The following is a 24,428-nucleotide window of genomic DNA, read 5'->3' as shown; positions in this document are numbered from 1 at the left end:
AGCTCCTCCTTAGCACTGAGACACCTTCAGTGGCATGGAGAGACTACAAATATGACAGCAGCAAAGGAAGAGGGTTCTGTGATTTGAAACTGTCTTATTAAATAGAAAAAACTACAGAAGATTTGAAAAATAACTCACTGGATTGTACATCAAAGCAGAAGCCAAGGAATGCAGCATTTAAAAAAAAAAAAAAGCTGGTTTTACAGATGTTCTCCATGTCCATTAATAGCTGGCCTTTTTCCTGTACAAAGACAATAGTTGAGCCCTAAGCTGTTAGCATAGAATTTACTGCTGTTAATGATCAGTCCGGAGCAGCCGCTCCCTGGGTTCAGACGTGTCCAAGTCAGGATTTTGAACTGTAAATAATACCTTTACAGTGGTTTAGGCAAAAACTAAGCTTAAATGCAGGAGACAGCTGCTGTAGATCAGCTGTGATAGCTGGGGAGGAGGTGGAGAGAGTTATCTTAAGGTTTGGAAACTCCATGGGTGTGTAGTGTGTCATGAGGCCTGACCTTTAGGAGCTTGGTGTTGGCTGAATGGAGTGACTCCATACCCAGGCAGGATGAGACTCCAAACACCACTTTGCAGCTCTAGCTCTCTCATGTGGTAAAGATTTCTAAACACATCCTTAATCTCCAGGATCCATTATTTTCAGCAGGTGAGGCAGCTGGACTCTTCTGATAGCATTTATGCGAGGTAGTTATGTGGAAGAACTAAGGTAAATTGATCTGATACTCTGCTGCCCTGCAATAAGCAGAACAAAGAGAGCAAAGCAGTTAATCATAGTCAGGAGCTGTTGGTAGGAATGTGCTGGACCTCCATGTTTTAAGCTCATTATATATGATACATGTCACAGGTATTTGTTTAAATTGCGGAAGGATTTTGCTCCCCATCTTTTGTTATCAATTCAGTTCAAGCAGCCAATGGGCTTGTGAAACCGTGAGCTTTTGCCATTAATTTTACCAGCAACAGTGACTATTCTGTGTGCTCTCCGCACGAGAAGTCCCATCTGAGAAGCCAGCTGCATTGTGTTACTAGTTTCCATCCTTTCAGGTTGGATCTCCTACCAAATCAGGTGCTGACTCATCAGATCTTACAGAAGATTTCCCTCTGTTCATCATCAAAACTTTTGTCTTTTTAATAGCAACAGCTCTGCTTGAAATTACAGTGGTTAACTTCCTTGCAACCAGCTCTCCTGGTGCTGGTTATGTCAGCAGGATGGAAATTGCTGCTAAACCAGCAGTCACAGGTATGTGCAGTTGCTAAGGTCTGAGTGCAAAGCTGTCTTCGTCCTCAACCGCTCCTCCCTTATCAGCACAACACCAAAGCATGGGACACCCTTCCCAGGTCACCCCTGCTCTGGAGAAGTCCCGTCCCACCCGTGTGAGGTGGCACGAACCTGCCGGGGGTTTCCTGGGGAGCTGCAGCATCCCCCACCCGGCCTCTGCCCCGACTCACAGGGTGAGTTAGTTGATTTGCCCACCTCTGCCTTTCAGCTCAGAAAAATCCCAGGGGGTAAACCCCTGGGCGATGGGCTAATTTTATCTCTTAAATGGCAACACCTGTAACATAAATAGTGGCCTGCAGTGCCTAGGGTAGTGAGACCCCCAAGGCTGCAGTGACAGGAGAGTTATTTTAGGCATGTGAATAGACCTATTCTACAAGTGCCCTAGTTAGCTACACTCAGTTAAGAACACATTATTTTCTTTTTATGCTGGTAAATAGATAGTAGGTAGATAAATCAGTTTCTCCTTTCATTCTCTTTCCTGCTATCACTATTTATGGTGGTTTTCCCTTGGTTTTAGCTTCATATAATAGGCTTACAATCAATGGTCCCAGTTCCTTCACACCTCTCTTACCTTATGCTCTACGTACTGCAAGGATGGATGCTCTACATTGGTATTGCATTTCTGAGTCATTTCATGATGTTTGTTTTGCCCACGAAATCCCCTTCTCCATAACTGAGTGCTTTTTCTTCTTTTTTTCCCCTGTGCCTCCTGGCTCTGTGGAGACCTGCTTCAGTTGTTAGCAACCTTTCTTGGTATTATGCCTGAGAACAACTGTAACTTTTCTTTTTTTCTTAAACATTAAATTTAAACTTTCATTTTCCTGTCTTCTTCCAAACTTTATCTAAGGCCAGCTAACACACTCGCTAAATCCTGCTTAAGGGTGCCAGTGCCCCTTCTACTCAAGTGTGACTCCCAAGGAAATTCAAACTGGGGCCAACTTCTCTGCTGCCTTTGTCAACATGTTAGGATCAGGGAGATTGCATGTGGCAAGACTTTGGACAAGGTAAGACCCTTTTGGAGGAGAACCTAATTCTAAGCTTTCTCAGTTTAAGTCTGGACTTGCTCCATGAACACCATGTTCATGTAAAGCACATTAGATTAGATCCCAAGATCTTTTTTTTTAGTATATGTGATATTGAACCTCATTTTTTCTCATTGCAAACAGAAGAGATGTAAAAAGATTGTTGTTACTGTGATTAATGCTATTGTGCATTACTTGCCACAGGTTGCAGGTTTGCAAAACCAGACCCTACTCAAGAAGTTTTGAGGGTGTCCCCAGTGGCATCCCTACCTAAGCTGAAGTAATGCAGCTACAGGATTTTTCTGAAGTCGTTTCAACATGAAAACAATATTTATAGTAGAAGTGGGTTGACTGTAAACATAGTGAGAATGGACCAGAGCTCATCACTGCTGTTTATTAATCTTTCAGTTAGCTAATTAAAGCAGCAGAACATGGACTTGCTCTCTGCATTGCTTCCTACTACAGATAAAGTATTAATTTCAACCTTAGCTGCAGGAGGACATTGGCAAGAGATGTTTGGATCTGCGTAGGTTTCCGGCTTTGTTTTAGCCTGTTTCTGAACATCTGCTGGGGTGGGTGGCTGCTTCAGGGGGGAGTGAAAATTAACTTTATTGATTGAGTAATTTCCTTTATGAAGGATCTGAAGGGGATGGCTGCCTGCAGAAATAATATTTGTTAAATGGCCATATTTGGAAAGTGAGTCAGGGAGAAAATAGCATGCAAATCCCCCAGCTTATCTCCAGCATGGAAAGAACAGAGACGAGCTAGGAAAGGGGGAGAGATGCTGACTTGGACATGCCAAGCTAAAATGACCCTAACAGGAATTTTGTTTAATTTTGAACTGAAAAATCAATTAGGAAAATGTCGGAACTGGCCATTTCAAATGCTAAAACTTTTTCCTAATGAAAAAATTTGCACTGATTGTCCACCTGCAAAGTATTTTTAAGTTCACAAGTGTCCACTTACTTATGCTGGGTATGTAAGATTTTGCAGATCTATCCTTCACCTACCTTCACCTACTTTTTCCAGAAAAAAGACCTAACAGAGAACACAATGATGCTTTTAAGGTATAAATAATAAAAGAAAGGGAAAGGAAACATCTTTGTGTTGCATGAAGTGCATCGGCATAATACACAAGCCTAGTGAGGCCTCAGAAAATTAAAATAAAATATCTCACAGACAAATCCTTGAGTTTCAGACAGCTAATTTCAGGCAGGAGCCCATCTAATTAGCTACAGTTACTGTCTCTTTAGCAGCTTTGTCACCGCTGACCTTTCTCATTTACTGTGAGTCTTTGTAGAGGACATTTTCCATAGTCTTTTGTCCTGGCAGCTGGCTCTTTAAACCCAGGAGCAGACCGAAATAGTTTCTACCTTCTACCAGTTCCCGGGTGTCTTGGGTCTCATTTTATTTTGTGTTCCTGAAGAGATGCCACAGCCTCGTCTGGCTTTGTGTCAGTGTGGGCTTGGAGCGAGTGCTAGGGAAGTGGTAATGTTTGTTATTTAGAAACCTTGGGAGAGGGGAGAGGTGGAAGGGGAGAGGAGACCGGCAGCAATCTGATCCGAAATGCAAAGTTACATCATTGCTTTTGTCCTTAGCCCCGGGACGGGGGTGGGAAATGGTAGATGAAATAATACGAAATCTGATATTTACTAAGTAAGCTTTTAAAACTCACGCATTAGGCTGGGAGGCTGCCTGTGGAACAGCATAGCTCTGCACTGATGCCACAGAACCCTTCCCTGCCAGAGCTAAAACCAAACCGGCTCAGCACCAGAGAGGGGCTCGCAGTAAGATGCTGTGGGGCCGGGCAGCCGCCCTGGCAGCGCTGCGGGACGGCTGTGCTCAGGACCGCCACATCCCGGGGAGCCCCTCAGGCTACACGTACAGCTGGGAAATGCTCCGGGGCCTTGGGCTGGAAGGTACAAAGGGTTTACAACAGTGTTACTCATTTTCACTGCAAATCCCTCCCCACCTTACTCTGTGGTATAGACATCTCCAACATCAGTAATACTCCTCTTTTGAAGAAACACGTAGCAAGCCAAGCAAGCCCTCTGCGTATCTGGGGCTTTGCAGAGCAAATATGCAGCACCGGGAGGGACCAGGTGATGTGGCTGTGCCCCGGTGTCAGCACGTGCCCTCCTCTTCTCTCTCGGTAGGCACTGCTTTGCCTCACGTCCACGCTCCTCTCCATGAAACTGTTGTGCAGGCGGGAGACGGTGGAACACAGTCTTTTAAAAATACTTTGATTTATCATCGTCTGATACCACATTATTTTCTTTCCCCGCTGATGCCAGAAAAAACACATGCTGCATTAAAGCCAATGAAAAACTCCTGAGTCTCATCTGTGACAAGGAGTGTTTTCCAGCCCACCTGAAAACTCTTATCTCTGGAGTGGTTTTGCTGTATAATTTTTCAAAGATGTAAGTTCCAAAGGTTATTACAGGAAACCAGTTGCTCAGAGCAGTATTGAGGTATAGGCTGCAAACACGACCAACAAAGGGGGGTTGCAAGGTGTGACACACGCACAGAGCAAGCTGCAACACAGCAAACTATCACGGGGCGTGTGCGGGATGGCCCTTCATTAGGGGATGGGGTGTCACGAAGACAAAACATTTTAAAATATGACTCCCTACATGTCAGAAGGCATTAGCTCTGGCCAGGGAGGGTTTTGGCAACTCTTTAAAAGATGATCCTTCTAAGAATAATATTGAAACCCTCGACTTACAGTAAGGGTTGCGTTCTGGCCCTGGACTGCAGAGTGTTGTTATCCTTGTTGTGTTTGCTTGAGTAAAAATGGACGTATCACCTTCATGTCCCAGTGAAATATGAATTAGGTTATTTCCTTCTAGCTGAAGCTTCCTCTGTGTCTTAACTGGATGTATTCTAATTTGCCTTGTGAGGCTGGGGAAGAGGAACATGCTGTGCAGAAAGTCCTGCCCAGGCCTGGTCGTGCAGGAGGTCTAATGAGCGGGCTGCCCACGTTGTTCCATCAGCTCCCTTGATCTGCCCCGGAGCCCCCATTTCAGTACCCACTGGCTTGCAGAAGAGAAAATGGTTAAGCGTTGCATAAAAAGCTTGCACGGTACTTACAGATGGATGAAGATCTGCACTATTGTATGTAACGTAACACAATTATTTAAATGGCCGGCATGTTTAGAAATTCCTAGTCTTCCACTGACTTTTTTCCACAGGCAACATATTCAGAATTCGAAGTAGGTGTTGCTAGTGCCCTTTTTATTCTAGCCACATTACCTTGAGCTGCACCCTTTCTGTCAGGCACTAGCTATATATTAGCTAGCTCCTGCGCTGGGGGTGTCTTAGGGAAGTCAGACATTAATCTGCTTTGGCATTGGATTTGGTGTAGAGGATCGAGTCAGTTACCCCTGTACAAAGAACACCGTCAAACAGCGCTGGACTCGCTGCATTTCCTGTCGTAGATTTACTCCAGCTTTGCATGGACTTCAACAAGGGCACAAATGACTCTTGTTGAGTTGACCACAACTGGTTCCATAGACAAGAAGCAAAATCCCACCTTTAAAAACCTACTTTAATGTCTTTCATCCTGCACTCTGGTGTATTTCGGCTTCCTTCCACTAGGAAGACCAGCAATACTTTTTTTTTTGTTTTAAACAAGTGCAATTATTGACAAATAGATTAATTCAGTGGTGAGCCATTAAAATGGGGGGCTGAGGAGGCGGCTGAGCATACGAGAGAGGAGAACAGAGCTAAGGGGGGTGGGTGTGTTTATCCTGGAGCAGAAAGACTTGGGAGGATCTAACTGCCGCCTTCTGCTACCAAAAGGGGTGTTAGAGAGTTAAAAGAGGTAATTTCAGTAAACAGAAACTTCATGAAATACTAAAATTCTTTGTAGGCAGAGGAACAGGGACTGCCACTGAGGTTACACAGTACTGAGAATTAGCGTATGCCTGCGTACCGGTAATACCTGGTCACTGCTAGAAGAAAGTCAGCTTAAGCAATGTTCATCACATATTCACTTCTTAGACAACGTCTGGGGTTTTCAGCATTCTCGAGATTTCTGAACATGTATTGCATCCTCAGAGTTGCTGTCCTGACAGTGGGTGGGAAAATATAAAAAGCTTCAAGTTAGAAGCCGGTGTTTCATGGGAATTGTAAATGTCTCAACGAATTTCAGTGGATCTTTAAGCAAGCAAAATGAGAGACTACTCCAATGCCTCTGTGTAATCAATTTCAACATTTATGACTCAGACTATGAAACATGCAATGCTGAATTATTCACTCTGGGCCAAGAAGAAAAATAAGGCAGTGAATCTTATCATACTGTGAAGTATTATTACAGGACAGCGGTGGTACGTTGAACTTCTAAAAATCCTGTTAGTGTAAATTAACTGAAAAGCAGCAAAACATAACAGGCTTGGCTTTTGGATGTACACAATTTAATTTCATAGATTTTTTTTTTTTTTTTAATTGCACTTTTGTCAAAGCACAGGAAAAGCTGAAGTGAAAATATGTATATTTGTATATTGAATCAACACGATGTAACACAGTAACTGTTACTTCAGTTGCTTTTGATCTTTTGCACACAAGACAGTAGGGCTTAAAGGACTTGCAGGGTCAAGCCTCACCAGCCCCTAGGCCTTTGCTATGGATGCCTGAAGCGGTCATCGTTGGACACCTTCACGGTAGCCTACAAAACTCAGCATGTGATCTAAGCCCGGCTTGTGAATATCTGTTGGCATTTTTGCCGAAAGATCATGCCCTTTTTGCAGTTTGAGTAGCTCTAAGTAACCCAGACCTAATAACAGCATTGCTTGAAAGGAAGTTATGGGGGAAAAGCACTTTTCAGCCAAAAAAGTAACTAAATCAGGTATAAGACCATTTTACCCGAACTGTAAGGTCAGTGTAGCGCTTGTAGATATTGGCTCAATCCGGAAAGTGTCATTATTACCATACCAATTTTTAGACCAAATAACTGATTTTTTCCCCTAACATTTTAGATTAGCAGTCAGGAAGTCTGAGGAAAGGGTCATGCAAAGTCTATACGCTCAGCAAGAAGTTGCCTGGGTAGTTACCTGACTGAAATGTCCTACTACGGGCTTCAAGCTTCAGGGAGAAGCCTTCCAGCAGGAGCCTGGTCCTGGCTCTGCCTTGGGCATGCTTCCAAGGTCCATTCCGTCAAGGAGCCGGGTATGGCTTGCTGGGCGTGTCAGATGTGCACCTTTCCCATAGCAATGGGAGGTTACAGCCCTTGCAGAGAAAGCATGGGATTTACGTTCGGTTCCCTTCTCAACCTGAGAGAATTCAAATCCACGTGTTCTATTTTCAAGGCAACCGCTTATCCTGGGAGAACACCCTTCCCCTCTCCTTTTGAATGTGTGCCACCAAACCAAAATTAATTAAAATGAGAGAAAGCATGAATACAAAGAAACAAAAAAGCTGCAGGTCTGTAGGCTAATGCTTCGGGCACTCATGAGGAAGAGGGGAGTTGTGAGCTGTGGTTCCTGCCCCCAAGATGAGCGGTGTTTGGCACTTGCACAGTAATATATGCAAGCATTTCTGGCAGCAGAGAGAGTAACCAGAACTCCCTGCTTGCAGTGGAGTGCCCTGAAGCATGGTGAGTGCTTCCCTCAACAGTGTCAGGGCTTCAGCTGGTGGGATGGGGAGTGTTGCCTCATGGAGGATGAAGCTGTCACCTAGCGACAAAGACATCCTGCTCGGAATCACAGCTTTCTTGCCCACAGGCAGAAGCAGCTAAGCATCAGACTGATAATGAATTAAGAGGACCCCACCTCATCCTCTGTTCTACAAGAAGACAGAAGCCACCATGGTATCTGTCTGCATCTCTGAGACTTGGAAACCAGCTGCACCGTGACTGAGCGATTCCTGCCACCTGGCTGAGCTAAAGCCCTGCCTCTGGGTGTAGAGCAGGTTGAAGCGGAGCTGAATGCTGAGCTCCTCTGCTCTGTCTGAGCTGAGATAGTTCTGGATGTATAAAGTGGTGCAGCTCAGGGCCTGGCTGGGCATTGTGAGGCGGAAAAAGTAGGTATCTGTCAAATCGAGTTTTCTCCAGTGCTAGGAGGCAACCAAGCAAAGGGAGTCTGGGATCAGGTACTTGAGTCCTGCGTAAGTCCTTTTTGATGTTGCCTTGTATCCTTTTTTGTCTCTCTCTCTTTTTTTTTTTTTTTTTTTCAGGTCTGTTGGTCTGAATTCCCTCATTGCAAGGACCCTAACAGGTCTCTGAAAGGACAGGCATTTCAAGGGGTTAGGTATTATTAGTGCAGCTAGGCATAAGAAATGCCCTCCAGTATAGTTTTAAACCTGCTTCCAGTTTCTCCGTTACCTAAAGGTTGTCTGTTCAAGAAGCTTCTGATGACAGTGCTGTTCATTTTAGTACTTAGTGATACTAGCTGCTTTTGAGGATGTGTAAGTTTGGCTGTAATGACTTTTTAGTCTGGACATGCTCAGCCAGGACATGTTACTGGAAAAGGGATCAGCATTGGCTCGCTCCTGCTGCATTGGCAGGCATTCCCCGTCACTGATGTCTGTTTTCTTTGCCGCTGGAGCCAGAGAGAGGAGGCTGAAATGAAAGTTAGGATTGGCAAGGGAAGAGCGAGGTGTAAAAACATGAATCTCAGCATTCTAATCACAACTATGGTTATAATTAGTGATACGGCAAAGACAAAATATGCAGCATGCCTGAGAGACCTATATATCCAACTGCTCCTGGAGTGCTATCTGACAAGTTAATTAACCACAGCAGTGTTAAAATACATACTCAGAGTGACTGCTTGGGACTGGACTCACCGTTCTCTCATCACAGTGACATGGAGAGAGCAGAGAGAAACTTGAGAGAATAAAGAAAGCAGTGAAATGAGGGAACTATTTCTCAACCAGAATGAAGGAGTTCGGACTAGTAAACCTGCATTACAACTGATGTTAAAGATGAGTGAGCTCCCTCCCAATCACAGTCTGGACTCAGAGCATGCTTAGAGCACTCAAGCAACACGGAGGAAGAGGAAAGAAGTTGTCCTCTATGGCCAGCCCACTTCAAAATAAATTAAAAAAAAAAAAGACCTTTCCTGGTTTTAAGGAGGTTTCTTCTCTTGTACTTCTGCTTTCTAGTGTCTTCCATTTTCTGTTGCCCAAGAGTGGGCACTACTGAGTCACCAGGCTTTCTGTGGATGGCAGAACAAGCGTGTAAGCAGTGGAAGAATGATGGAGCATTTCTTCAGGGTAAGCAGAATGAGACTCCAAATTTGGCTTACTACATGAATAGCTTGCTCAGCTGTAGGTGCTCGGGTACATAGTGCTGAGTAACTACACTTAGATACGTCATTATTGTTTGGTGTGTGCTGACAGATTCTGGTGCAGAGGAATGAACTCCTTTACCCAAAGGAGAAAAATGCAGAGGTGGCCATAAATGACAATTTCTGTCTTGTGTGAAATGCTGATGTGTCAGAGTTTGTTCTTGACCTGCCTGCTTGGGACAGAGAGGTGAAATAATGAACTTTTTTTTGACCTGTAGAAGATGTCGGTCATGTGGAAACTGTTTTCTGGAAAATTTCAGATGGGTTTCTATACTGACTACACCTACCAGGACTTGGCAGGACACCTTGACGATGCTTCAGTGGCCCTCTGCCACATCAGCGGCCTACGCTTGCTCACCTTTTGGTCTCTTTGCTGAGTGTACCGCAATCCCCCTCTCTGTTTCTCCAATGGAGATGGACTGTTCCAAGATCTAGAAGTTCCAATAACTGGGTCTGTCCATCTACTTAAATGTAGAAATTTCAACTGGCAACCATAACTCATGCAGGGAAGTTGCCCACTGTTGAAACCATATGACTAGCAACTTGAAACTATTAAAGAATTACAAGTGAAATAGGAGGTCTTGTAAGTGAATTGTACATCCCTAGTCAGACCCAGCTTCTCTCCTGTTGCAGGTAGAGCTTGACATGTGTGGTTTGTTGGTAGAGAAAGGGCATATCTGTAGGAGATGGCACCTCAGAGAGATCCAGCATAATTTTCCTTGGATCTGTGTATATACATGCATTAGCAGGGGTTTTAAAAGTACTTTTCAAAATTTCAACTTCTTTTCTGCTTTATTAGCTATAGAGGTGTATTTATGCCTGGTCTGATGCACCTCTTACGTATCTTGTGTTTTTGCAGAAGTTTGCTATTAAAGGAGCTGCTTACAGTAACTGGCAGGTTTGCGGTGGAGGCTCCTTTCTGCATGTGAATGTCGGGGCTACCTTCATTTCCTGAATAACTGATGAGCAAATGAGAGCATCTTCTCTGAACTGAAAACTAATTGTAACCAAACTTTAGGGAGCCCCGATGACGACAAACAAAAACAAACCACTTCATAAAAATGCGAGTTGAATAAGCCCATGCTTTCTTCTGCTTAGAGATAAACATCTCTGCTTAATCAAAATCTTTTCAATTGCACTGTTTATTCACCCGAGAGCACCACAGCATGTTCTCCTACCTTCATCACAATTCCTTGTTCTCTTTCAAGCCACTAATACCCTGTTCCAGGAAGAAATCTGGAAGGAGGGCATGGAGGGGGATTAGGAGGCCAGTAGAGCCATACTTGATTATTGCAGGCGGTAGGAAAAGGTCACCGCTTGCTTTAACTTAGCTCCTTTGCAAAAGTATGAAATGTCACCGTGTTTTGGATAGATGCTTATAATTATTGAGAGAAAACAGTAAGATGTAGTGGATGTAGCTGAGTGTTCATTTTCATTTTAATATATTGGGTATTTCTGATTGAATGAAGAAAGCCCACAATGCCGATAGACCGAAATGAAGGTTTGGCGCAAAAGCCACATCTTGCAGTCCTTAATCAAGCAAATCTCCTAATAATTCAGATGGAAATCTTGCTGCAGGAAGGATCAATTTTTGGCAACAAAGTACAGGAGCTACAGCAAAACATGAATAATTTTGACATGATTTACTTACTTTCTTCTTTGTAAATGACTTTTTTCTTATTTGTGCTTGTAACAAGAAATCTCCTTCTTCCTGCACAGCCACAGAGCCTGCTTTAAAACCCCAAAATTGTTATTGGCCTGTTTTCAGCTGCTTCTCTTGACGTCAGTAGGGAGATCTGGCTCTCCCTGAAATGCATTAAAGTAGTGGATATGAATGTTATAAATATATCAAGAAGTAAAAACATTTCTTCAAAATAAGTGAGCAGCAGCTCCTACCTCAGCAGACACCCTGCCACCTCCACTTAGCAATAGGCAGAAGCATGGCTGTTTGGATAGATGCCCTTCTGAGCTGTTGTCTTCTGTTCCAAAGCACATCTATTATTCCTAAAGGATTCAGTCATATCAAGTTAAATCTAAACAAAGGAAGGTCCTGACAAGTCAAATTAAAAAGCAATATAATTTTACTACAGAGTCAAAAATAAATCAAATATTTGCTATAATTTTATATTCCCTGTGCAGAGAAAATGCTTCCTATTCAGGCACGACGACTGTTTTCTTTTCACTGCGCTTTCGTATTGAAGGAGATGCAGAGGGTAACCCAGGACATCGGTAAGTGGCTTTTCTTGTAACATGAGATTTTCATGCAGCACGCACACAAGCAAAGCATTTGTGTGCAACTCGGCACGAATGATCCTGCAAAGATGATCATACTTTGTTATTGATGGAAAGATGATACGGCTCCTCAGCCGCACAGAAGCAGCTCTCCCGATGGTTTGCATTAGTTCATATAGAAGGCATCCAGACTATGTCGCTAGCAGGCAGCTCTGCCTTATTAGGATGAGGCAGTTTTCTTCCCGGAGCCTGCGCTTTCCTGGGTTGCACAGGAACCTGATGAATGGGTAGATGTTACACCGATCTGACTCTCACTTTTTTCATGCCAAATTGATTATACTGTTTTGACAGAAGTTAGAGCCCCTTTCCTTAAGCTATATGTTGGCATTTCCTTGAGTCTAAATATGTGATTTTCTATCTTTGGGAAGGCATAGATTGTGTTCATCGCCATCTGTGGGTGAAAGCTATATTCTTCACATGTTTAGGTCCACATAAAGTCCTAAAGATGTGTATGCAGGAGGGAGAATTTCTACCTGAACCTTTTCCCTCCTCAATCTGCCAGCAGTGGATTTTTCATGTGGGAACTTCCTGAGGAGCTGCTGTAATATTATTAAGCAATTATTATTAAGACTACTTGGACCGGTCAGCTCTGGGGCTTGAATGACGCTGTGAAGTAAACACAGATATAAAATATTGGGCACTGGAATTTTGGCATTAGGCACATGTCTGGTTTTTTTACACCATAAATTCTATACTTAAAAAAGCTGCAGCAGCAGAAGAAACAGCTTCAAGGAGACTAATTCTAGTCTCCCTCTTCCCTAAAGAAACTTAACATGATAAACACGACTTTCTGCAAAACTGAGCAGAGCCCAGCGCTTTATGCAAGCGAAGGCGTTAGTCTCCACTTGCAGATGCTGAAGCTACACTTAAAACGTGTATCTGCAGGGCAGCTGGTCACTCGCACCCTTCTGCAGGTCTGTGGAGCAGAAACCTTGCCCGGGTGCAAGCACTGGGGGCTGACCATGGGGCAGCTCAGCCCAGTCAGATGTTCACTGGGAACTGGCAAGACAGTCTGTTAACTTTACTCTGATTTCCACCATTTGACATAGTCTGGCCCATAATGTTCGAGCAAGAAGGTATCCTGATATTTGCCTCCAGCTTCCAATACGTAGTTTTGCTGAAGCTGAGAAATTACTTCTGTTTGTTCTCTGGTCTAAATTTGCAAACAAAGCAGGACTTTCTGAATACTCAGAAAACAACTGACAGTATTGTTCCAGAATAGACTTAACCAGGTAACTTTCGCTTTTAGAAAAAGAAGTCAGACACGAGGCCACATGACTATTTGGAACATTTTCTGAACCCGTGTTTGTCAGTAACGGCTCTTTCCAGTAGCAAGTGTAGGCTTTCACAGCACCGCCTTAGGAGCAGCTCTGGGGTCAGTGGTGAGGAGGGCACAATTTGGAGTCCCACTGCATTGAGTCCCGCTCGTTTTACAGAAATCACAAAAGAATAGTCAATCACAAAATCCTGACTACTTCCCCAAGTGGTTTAAAATTCTTTCTGTTGCTTAAATTGCTGTTACAGCTATAACTAACAAAATAGCAGAATAGGAAAAAAACCTCCTCTCACTCCTCCGAGGAGTCCCAGAGGAGTGAGAGGTCCCAGAAACCGCTCTGGGAGAACCCATCATTGCTACAGCATTTCATTTCTTTTTCTGCAATAAACTGTCAGTTCCAGAAGGAAGATAATCCTCTTCTAGGCTCTCAGTCCAATAGGAGATTCATTTCTCCTAAAGTTTTGTATCAATTCTCTTACCTAGATTTTTCCCTTACTTTATAGCTTTTGTTTCTGTCAGTTTCCCCGGGGACATCCCACAATACTTCTTGCTCTAGACTTTCACCAAAGCCAAAGCACGCTGCAGTTACACCCATAACTTCCTTAGACAGATTCCTGAGAGAATGCATAATCTCCCCCCCCTTTTTTTTTTTGGCTTGCTGTAACATGCTTAAGTCTTATAAGCATTAAACCTTTTAACACTTTCTAAATTTATGCCACCAAAGAGATGAGCAGGATATAAGAGGCCTAAATTGCATCTATTATGTTGCTCTCTGTTAAATATACTCGAGAATGCAATGCCTCTCACCTCACGGAGATTCCACTTTGTATCAAAGACATGTACTTTTAATTAATAAAAGCTGAAAGAAGGCCTCAAGCAGAGGTGTTGTCTTGTAAATCGTTAAATTCTTAAGTCTCAATCTGCAAAAAAAAAAAAGACAGGTTTAGACAATTACACTTGTGCAGAACCTCACTACCTCCTCTCTCAAGGATTACAGCCTTCAGCAAGAAAGAAATGTGCAGAGGGTGTGAAAACAAGGAAATCAAAGGTGAAACAGAATGCTGACCGGGGTAAGGCACTGTTTCTTTAAATATGTATGTTTTTATTAGCTACTGAAAGCTATTTCTCCACTGTAAAACATTTACAGCAACAGCTTCATTACTGTGACAGACGTCTGCTTCCAGTCAAATCTGTAACACTAACAAAAGCTCCTTATAGCCATTTTTACCATGATATCTGCTTAAGATACGCTTGAAAACTGTCTAATGTTTCATCCTTCTTAATGACCGTTCCTTGACTGTTCATTATACTCCTTCCCCAGCTCCTCTTTTCTTGGTATTTCTGTATAAAAGCAGAGTATCAGTTCCGAGTTCCTCATTGTGGGCTTTCCCTTAACTGGGTAAGGGAGAAATGACTTTTTTCTTTTTTAATCCTCTGCAATGTTGGTTGGAAAACTGTTTTGGTTTGAGAATGTCCATGTTTGGTCTGAAAAGAACAGATTATAGCCTGAGAACCTGAAGACATCTCAAATAGTTGCCGAAGTTTCAATGTCTTAGAAATAGTCAGAGTAGATCCACTATAGAGTGTCTTCCATCTGATACTTGCCTTCTTCAGCCTTGTGAAGGGTTTAATATACCCCCTCATGGTTCTCATGGAGCTGTGCATGAGCTGTATCAAAGAAAGTGTTTTATAAATGACAGGGTTTGGGGTTTGTTTGGGCTTGTTGGTTGGCTTTGCTGTAAATAGGTTTGCATCTGATCTTGCTTCCATTGGTTTTAATGAAAGCAATGGCTGCTAGAGCTGACCAAATGACAGTAGTATAATTCCTACCATAACGGAAGTCAAGCATTAGAAAATATAAAAATTAAAATCTAGGGGTCCCTGAATAATAAAGAGAGGTATTTAGCTTAAGATAGATTTGTGATCCTATCTGTTCATTTTTGTAATAAGCATCTGAATTCTGGAAGTTCTATTTTAGGTAACCTTATTGTCACCTGGCAACTTGGCAGATTTCCCTAAACAAAGGCTTTCACATTTGGAAACACTTCCAGAATGGCCAGTTAAAAACAGTTTTGGTGGTGTTCATCTCTGAAGTGATTTCCACAGTATCAGACACCTGGCTTCATAGCTTTGCAAATTTTATGTCTGAGAGCAAGGGCCGAATTTGCTATTAATAATACCTTTCTTATTGTGTAATCCACAAAACTAACACCGCATAGGTAGTGAGATGAATGTTTGTGTCTTTGCGTCACTGCAGTTCTTGGCATAAGGTTGGCTGTGATGGAGGGGCTCTCTTCCAGGAACAGTTCCCCCGGTCTCCACCAGTGGCTCCTAACAGTTTGGTCACAGTCTGGTCCCACCCCATTCTTTGAATGCTTTTGGGGATCCAGCTGCCAAAACCCATCTCAGTCCCCTGTGTCCGAACAGTGACTGATGGCTGCTTTGTAAAGCCTGGGTGCATAAATGCAGTCTGATCTTTGCTGGGGCCATGGGACGCTGCAGTTCAGCTCCCCTCGAGACAGAGCCACTGCCACCACGAGCTGCCCGGGCTTCAAGTGATGTCCAGTCAAGTGATGTCCGTCTAATCCTCTGCAGGCGGCCGATAAAGCCATTAGCTGGCTTGTGGCTTAGCCTAACATGCAGCAAAGATGGGAACACATGAAAGTAGAGAGAACCATGTCAGTCCTTCGGAGCTGCTGTGATAAGAGATGCATGCTACCCCTCATGCTGCAAAGGCTGGTGGAGCTCTGCTCCAGTGGACATCCATCACAGGACGAAAGACAGTAGTGCTGGTGTTGGCTGCCAGCCTGAGAAACCCACTGACCGCCATGGCCCTGCTCACCTTCGCCTGCCTCCAACACGTGAACTAGGCTGGTAATGGAAACAATTTACAAGGCAATAATTTTTAATTGCTGTCACTGATTAACGGCCACAAACCCAGAGGCAGAGCAGAAACTCATCTATTATTCTTCCAAGAAATAAATACCTCAACCATTAATTTGGCCTTACAGTAAAAAAGACCTGTTACAAAGATTTATCTGGAATTTTCTGCTTGTCTGAGCAGATAGGTGGTATAAAAAGATCAACACTTCCTAACAAAACAGGGCAGGGCTTTCATTTTCATTTTCTAAAGACAAGAAAACAATCTTTGGCTTTGTAGAATGAAATGACACAGAGAGAGGTGGGAATACTGCCTTTTCTGGTCATTCTCTCAATATTTTCAACCCATTTTCTGACCCCTCCTAAGCTGACTATTTTGCTATTTAGTGTAGTCATGATGGTGGGTAGGACTAGAGGACTAACTGGTGGGTAGGACTAGAGGACTAACTGGATGGCATCTCTCTGCCCCTACCGCGTTTTTAAGACCTTTTAGAGAGTTTTCAGAACACACTTCCATCTCATGTAGTTTGAACAGATTTTTTCTAGTAAGATTTATGACGTGCTCAATATTAACTCTATTCCTTTTGCAAATGACAAATTATTTCACTTTATTGAAAAGTGACATTAGAATCGGCACCAAACCCAAACACAATCTGAGGTTTTCTGGCAACCCAGAGAAAGCTGTAACATAAGACAGGGAAAAAAAGTTTTCCTATGTTAGTGACCTGCTCAGGGCAGCTGAAGACTGGCATGGCCTCTGCTGTAATTTTATCCCAGGCTTTGCTTGGAAAGTGATGTCTCACTACCCCCCTGATGAAGCCTGAAGTGCAGGACACTAAGCCAGCCCATCACTTGGCCAGCTTTGCCTCTGCTGTGCTGGAAGGGGGAACAGGACTGACAGCTCCTTCACTGGGGGAATCCTTCATACTTCAGTAAATTTTGGTTGAAATAGATACCGCTTTTTAACTGTGGCACTCCTCTATTCGTGGAGCTCCTGCGCAAGAATCTTAGCTGAGGCCAGAGTTAGTTTCTTTAGCTTTTAAACTTGACATTTTAACTTCATGTCTTTCTGACTGATTTAACCATGAGCCACCAGTACTGGAGTCAATTAGATAAGGAGGTTTATTTGTGCTGTTGTTCATATCTATTGTGACACTTCATTGGTTTTCTAGGCTGCATGACAGGAAGGGAGAGGTAAGGTCTGTCTTTCTCCTGCCTGCATGTTAGCTATGCCAGGATGGGACTAATAGCACCCAAAATCATTGCTCCAATAATGCCTGCAAAACAGTTTGTCATCATTGCTTGGATATGTTGGAGATTATTATGGGCTTGAGCAGAGATTCCTGGAAGCCTGGGTTTCCTCTTCTTTTTTCTACCTCTGCGACACAAAGTCCTTGTATTGTGAGAGCGAATAATCACCCCTAATGATCTCTGCAGACATGTTCCTACTTGCTGCCTATGCCCTTCTAATGTCATAGCCCAGTACTGGATTAGTGCCAGGATTAACACGCGTTTCCTTAACATGGGGAAGTGGGACATCACATGAGTATTATCTTTGAATTGCCTCTGGCTGGTTTTGCCAGCCATCTGTCCAAACTGTGCAGCAACAATCATTTGTTTAGGCTGAGTATGGTGCTCTGGTTCAGATCTGTATCACTGTTCCTTGCGATGGGATCTAACTTGCCCCCTCCACTCTAACCAGCACAACCCAGCGCAGAGCTCTCTCAAAACGTGTGAAGTGCTTAAATCACATTTTTATTGTGTGTCAGAAGGAGAAGGCTCTCACTCTGAGAGGCTTGCTCCAGAGTGGCCAGCAGCCTAGTGCTTAAGGCTTAAGCCCCGGCAAGGCAGCAGACCCACGGCGAAGCAAGGGCTCTGCCTGACGGGGAACAAGAACTTGGCCCGCACACCCCACAAGTGCCTTGAATGCCAGGCTGCTGTTGTTTAGAAGGTTTCTCTCATTATTTATACCAAGTGGAGAAGCTTTTTCTCTCAAAGCTACTCTAAAAAACAACAACAACAAATCTACCTTTCTTTGGCAACAAGTACCTAAGAGCCTGGCAGTTTAAGTTCCCCTAATAACATCTACGGGAAGTAAGGAAGGTCTGTTTCGTCACCATTTTACAGACCAGGAGATGAGAACAACCATCCTGCAAGACAAAATAGCCCTAAGAAAACAGAACATTGACACAGCTCTTCTAGTTGAACCAGGCCACGCACCTCTCGGTCTTGTATCCTGAGCAACACAGGCTATAGGCAAGCGTGCTACCCACTGAAACATCTGTACCTAGTCCCCCTCTGTGGTGTACCCCATCTGGCTGGAAGACCTTTCTAACTTCTACCCCAGCCCATGTGACTGACGGAGTCTGGATCTGCCCTCTCGTGTCTGAATATGGATTCAGAAGTCAGGCTCGCATATACATTTTGAAAAGATACTTCTCAAAACCTTCTAGTAAGGCAAGCTAAAAAGGTTACAATTTCTACAGGAAAAAACACATGAAGTATGCTTTTTAAAGGCCTAACTATAGTGAAGTATAGTAATTGCCAACATGTGTATCTTATTTTCAAACTGTAATCCAGCCAATTTCAGTTAATAAACTGGATCATGTATTTGTTTACAGTACTCTTTGTTTAAAAGAGAAGTCACATTTACAATAATCACATACACATGGAAGTCATTTTATTCATGTCTTATTAGTTGTTCATGCTTTTAGAATATTCCTTATTCCAGTTTCACTGAAGAGAGAATTATTCTAGTTCAGAATCTGATTAAAGAGAAATTAGTGAAACAAATCTGTTTGCTAAGCACTGCAGATGAAGTGAGAATTATTTCTGTCCAGTACCAGATCTGTCCTGGGGCTTCTGTTGATGTACAACACTGGTATACTCTTTGCCTGCCCAAAAACTCGCCCACATGCCACGTAAGACTCTGTAGCTGCAGCTGAGTGACCAGTATCACCTTATTTTCCTCATTTATTCCAGTCTTTCCCAGGGTGAGCGCACATTTCAGGCGTTTGACAGATCGAAGTGCTGCTGTCACCCAGCACAACCTTGCAAACAATGTCTTTCAAATGCTGCTCTCCACATTGTCCAGATTGCACCATTCCCATGCAAACTAAGCCAAATTAATGACTTTTGAAAGTCCCTATTACAAAAGAGTAGAAAGTGTGCACATAGGAGTTTAAAAGAGCAAGGCCTTGCTGCCAAAACCGATGGCGAACTTAACATCATATTCAATTGTTTTTAACAGTTGCAAAACAGAATGTTCTCTTTTCCAGTTCATTTAAGTTTTACGATGGGCTTAGCCTAAACTATGATTGTATTAGCAGAAGGAGGTAAACAGTGATGGATTTTCTGCTGGAATATATACTTTTTCATTGTTGTGCTTCAGCTTTCATGTGAAGAATCATTTTCCTTAATATAGTCTTTACTGAATTAATATATTTATGTTCCCTGTTTTCTTGTACTTCACAATCCCAAAATAAGTATTTAACCATACAAAATGACTTTTTAATATTTCTGCCTGTTGTTGCTCCCCTAACTTCCATGTTCCTAGCAAGCAAATCAACTGTGAGATACCCTTATTCCCTTTGAGCGGTGGCTTGCTTCACAAATAGCTTCACTGACATCAGTGGATGTCCTTGTTATGTCTGGCAGCAGCTATCGAACTGTGATTTATCAGCCCAGTGAGATTCGGGCAGTTCCAACAGGGTGACTAGCCTGACAGAAGTACAATTGTTCATATAGTTTATATGGTCACATGCCCAACAGAAGCGGGATAAAACAGAGGAAAATTTGGGAAGGGCGAGGGTAAAAGCTAAATAGCTGTGAACACAGATATTACAGTCTGGCCCTCGATCGTAAACAGTGCTGTCAAATGCTGTAGGACTACTGCAAATGTTTTGTGATGCAAAATACATTAGCAATCTTTCGCATTTGAAGATCATCTGTGCGTGCCAGGATGCTTCATACACACAAACATTAAGTTTGCACCCCAAAGGCTATCTGCAGATACCATTTCAGCCTCGTTGCAGAAATTGTTGCAATAGCTTGTATGGACAAATGGAAAATATTATGCCTTGGTTTTTTCAGCTACAGTGTCATGAGGGATTTTTCTTTATAAGACTTAATCTTACTCACACCATGTCTCCCCAGATCGTCCTACTTGTTTTGCTCTTTCAAAAGAACCACCTTACAAGCATCTGTCCTTGTGTTTGCTAAATAATACAATAAGAGCTCTGTTCAAATGCAGAGCTAATCCCACAACATTTCTTTTCATTTCAGCTAGTTTATTGTTTCATCATGTCTATTAAGTGTTTAAGAGGCCAAAGTCACTCTTGTAATAGTCAAGGAATGGGAGTTAGTTAAGATTCACATCTAAAACTAGTCAAGGAATGGGACTTAGTTAAGATTCACATCTAAAACTAATAAACTTGTCAAAACCTATAGGGCCTGATAATAAACAGCAGGTTATTTTATGATGATAACTCCATCCTTACAGAAATCTGCACTTCATAAAACCGGAATTGAATTGTTACTTTCGTACGTCTGATTACTGTGAATAAGGATGCTAGGCACCTGGGAGACTGGCTGTGGGAACGGGTAAGGGCATGCAAAGCCTCCTGGTTCTCCATCAGAAAACTTAGTATGGATAAGTAAAGGCCATATGTAGGTATTGAGGGAAAAGCTGCCTTGAGTATTTGAAGCACTGAAGTGTGGTTCTTGTGAATACCAGTTTTAGAAAGTCAAATTGATCCAGGTCATTCAGCTCAGAGGCTGGAGGACAAAGAGTGGAAGTCTGAAACTCTGGCTCTTCCCTCCTTTGAGGTGTTTCCCCAGCCTTGGGTTGCTCAGTGAGACAAAGAATAGTCTAGAGAAATTATTGCCACTGTTGCTCATACCGTTCACTGCTCTTTGGCGGTGCTGGTCTTACTTTATGCTGCTCTGGCAACACAGAGCAGCCATCAGGCCTTAATGCTCTCACCTGGAGGATTACACCAGCAAGTGGCAAGCAGAATGCCACTGTGAGCCCCCGTGCTGTTCTCTCGTAGGCCATTCCCAGCAGCTTTTGTTATCTGCGTTCTCAGTGTGAGGGTCCACCTGGATGCTCAGCTAGACTTCAAGAGTCAGGCAGAAGCCAGGACAAAGGAAGGCTCTCTTTCCTAATTGCAGCTAATGAGAGATGGGATGCTGAAGGTTGAGTATGAGTAAAGGAAGAAGAGGGAACTTCAAAGGGTGACATGAAGACTTCGCCGTACGTGTGTTTTCCTCAGTGTGCACAGTGCATGAAGGAACTGCGGCAAGAGCCTCTGAAAGCGTGTCTGAAACACTGACACTGCAGGCGCCAGGTTGCTCACAGGGTTGTCTTGACCTTGGCCAAGGTACATGGAAAAGATTTCCAGCTTTGCACTGCACCTCTTTCCATTTGATCAAATGACGTAAGTGTTGGGTTTGGGGGGTTATTTTATTACCTCTGGGCCCATCAGATTGTGAAATGAATACAGGTGGAGGGTTGATTTGTTTGGGGATTTTTACTACGACAAGAGAAGTGAGGTCTAGTGGAAACTCTCCAAGTTTCTTAACTCCAAACACGTAAGTGTCTAAGCAGACCTTGCTTCCTTGCTCAGGCAATACATACTATTTCAAACTGACCTGGAGGGTTAAACATTACTTTGTTTATGGATACTGCTATGGGAATTTCCAGTACAGAAATCGACGGTGGCTTTGACTTGAAGAGAAAGGGAAGTAAGGATTAAGTTTTAGCAGTCTTGCTTTTTTTTACTAATGAAGCCATAGCTGGTTAACTGCAGGGTTTCCAAACCCTGCATCTCTTGAAACTGTGTCACTTCTTTATGTGGGAGACACTAAAATGTGAAAATGAGGAAATACCAGAAAAGAGAAGTTTAACTGTCATATGAAGCTAGTTTTATAGTGTTAATGCAGACAATATAGAGAACTGACGGGATTTGCCTTTAGTAGAGATCTTGTTGAAATAATTAGCACTAAAGAGACGAAGCTTTGAAGAACAGAGTCCTGATATGCCATGAAATATTCATTTCTAGTAAGTCATTTGAATTAGAAGTGTTGAAAAGGGAAATTGTTCCAAGACTTCTCACAAAGTCTGTTGAAGAGTTAGATGGGAATAAGGAGGGGGAGCAGGGAAAGAAGAGTTGTTTTGGGTTTGTTTTCTTTTTTTAACTTAAAACCTGAGATGTAGCTTACCGCTTATATATTGATGAATCCCTTCCTATTTCTTTTACGTAGTCATATGATACTGACCAAAACTAGGAAGGAAATGTTTGAAATGTGTACCTAAGCCCCTTCTCCTGTTTCAGCAATTCGTATTGTGGGATATAGAGTAATATGAACCAGCAAAACTGCCAGAGCTCTTGGTTAACACTGTTCTGGAAGATTTATTACCACCCAAAACATGAGAAATTCTTCTCAGTTGACTGACTTTATGGTAGTAAGATCTCAACTGAAAAAAACCCATGTACTGTGGCAATGTTTGAAAAAATTCCCTTTGTACTACTGTGCTGTAAGAGGCTGCCAGCCAATGTCATCCACATGTCTGCTTGGTAGCAAAAAAGATTTTCAGCATTTCTTCTTACTAAAATGAAACATTTTATATATATTTCAAAAGCATCCTGTCATTTTAAATTAGATCACATACATTTAGTTTTACTTTGAAAAGGAAAACAAGGTTCACACCACGTATAGTTTGGCTTCACTTCCTATCACTCACTTCTCTCCTTTTTCAATCATCTTTCAGCAGAAACTTCACTATGCCAACTAATTTTAGGCAGAATTCCTTAGATTACATGGGTCCAAGTTTATACAGCAGAAAAAAAGGCACAGTGCTACAACTCTACTTAAGGAAGTGCCATCAGTGGAGTTACTCCCACAGATGGGGAGTCTGGAGTCTGACTTACCATGTGAGCTGAGCTCACATGAACCCCGAGTTCATCACAGTTAATGCTTTGCCCACAAGACTAGAACAGGAGAACAGTCAGATAGTCATTGGAGACATTTGCATCATGAGCAAATGGAAAGCTACTGAGGCAAGGATGTCTTGTGTCCTTGACCTGTGTTTTCAGTTGTACAGCAGTCTGTTACCATTAATAATTCTTACTTGCATTGTGGAGCTCCAGTTTGGATTGGGACTGTGTTATCCTTGGTGCAATACAAAGACCCAAGAGACTTTTTTCTGCTTGGGATGCATTTGCCGTGACCCATGGACACTGGCAGCAGCCTGGTCTCTGGCTATTCTCTTGATAAATCAACACCAGAGCCAGAAGTGCTGTATTGCTGGCTGCCGAGCACCACCACAGTGTACAATGATTAACTCTGGTGGGACCAGATTCAGCCTTAGGACAGACTACCTGTCCTTCCTTAATTCAGAGATTGCGGCTTTGTGGCCATCCAAGAGGGTTCCACAGCAGTTCATCAAACATGTAAGAAGTATGAGATTAAATACTTCAAACTCACTAAACAGCTTTTAGTATCATGAGGAACTTCCAACCAGACTGTAAAAAGATATTGAGCAAAGTCCTTCTATTTTAGAAACAACCTTTTTGCTAGAAAACAGGAAGTTTTTATCCCCTCTAACCTTCCCTACAAACCAATTATTCAGATTGCTGAGTGGCCTATAACAGAATTACTTCCTTATTTCCATCCATTAGCACTCATTTATCGTCTGTTGTATCACACACAGATTGCCAGCTTCCTTTGGGCCTGCCTTTTTATTCCAGTTCCGTACAACATTCAGCACAACCCATTTAGGGGCTCCAGAAACAGGGATGAGTAACGCCTGTACACAACTCTGCTAGCTTCTCAAGTGTGACTCTTGGAACTGTCGATAACAGTCCAAATTAATATCATTTTACCTCGCTTTTTCCCTTTCATAGGGGCAGTAAAGTGAAATCCCTCCCTCCACAGCTGTTGCACCGCTGAGCCAGTCGCCCTCTCCATAATGCTCCTGAGAAGGATGGGCACAAAGGGAGTCTTCTGGAGTGTCACTTCTCATGGGCAGAATAAAAAACTGCCAGCCACTTCCTAAATGTACCGTTGTTCAGGAAAGAGATGTTACCCACAACTTCATACAAAATTCTGCCAACTCATTTTTGCAGGTTTTTTATAAGTATAGTGGGCATAATATGGGCATATTAAAGATCATGATTTTTGAGCTAGCTACTCACCTGAATAGCATTAAGTACTTCCTGAATAGCATAAAAGAAAACACATAAAACAACTCCTTTAAAGACAACTCGCTGCTCTAAGCCAATACATGCATAGCCACCCCTTTACCTATGTAGCATAGGGGATTATTATAAACATAAGAATGTGACAAAACAAAAACTAAGGTAATATTAGAAAAAACTTCA

At 42.8% G+C, this 24,428-nt stretch overlaps 2 long non-coding RNA genes across 2 annotated transcripts in view; one reads left to right on the top strand and one right to left on the bottom strand.

The window, feature by feature from the left end:
- LOC142411257 (uncharacterized) overlaps positions 1–9,530 on the bottom strand; it is a 16,908-nt gene extending 7,378 nt beyond the window's left edge. Inside the window, exons 1-3 of the long non-coding RNA XR_012776143.1 lie at positions 9,364–9,530; positions 7,362–7,536; positions 6,254–6,379 (exon numbers count right to left, since the gene is read on the bottom strand). This is a non-coding gene — a long non-coding RNA (uncharacterized LOC142411257). The remainder of the gene's footprint in view (positions 1–6,253; positions 6,380–7,361; positions 7,537–9,363) is intronic.
- LOC142411258 (uncharacterized) lies at positions 9,422–24,428 on the top strand. Its single transcript, XR_012776144.1, has 3 exons — positions 9,422–9,522; positions 10,456–10,494; positions 23,952–24,428. It is a non-coding gene; the product is annotated as an uncharacterized LOC142411258 (long non-coding RNA).

The sequence above is a fragment of the Mycteria americana genome, chromosome 6 (genome assembly GCF_035582795.1).
Source record: "Mycteria americana isolate JAX WOST 10 ecotype Jacksonville Zoo and Gardens chromosome 6, USCA_MyAme_1.0, whole genome shotgun sequence".
NCBI classification, from domain to species: domain Eukaryota; kingdom Metazoa; phylum Chordata; class Aves; order Ciconiiformes; family Ciconiidae; genus Mycteria; species Mycteria americana.
This window is presented reverse-complemented; position numbering and strand designations above follow the sequence as displayed.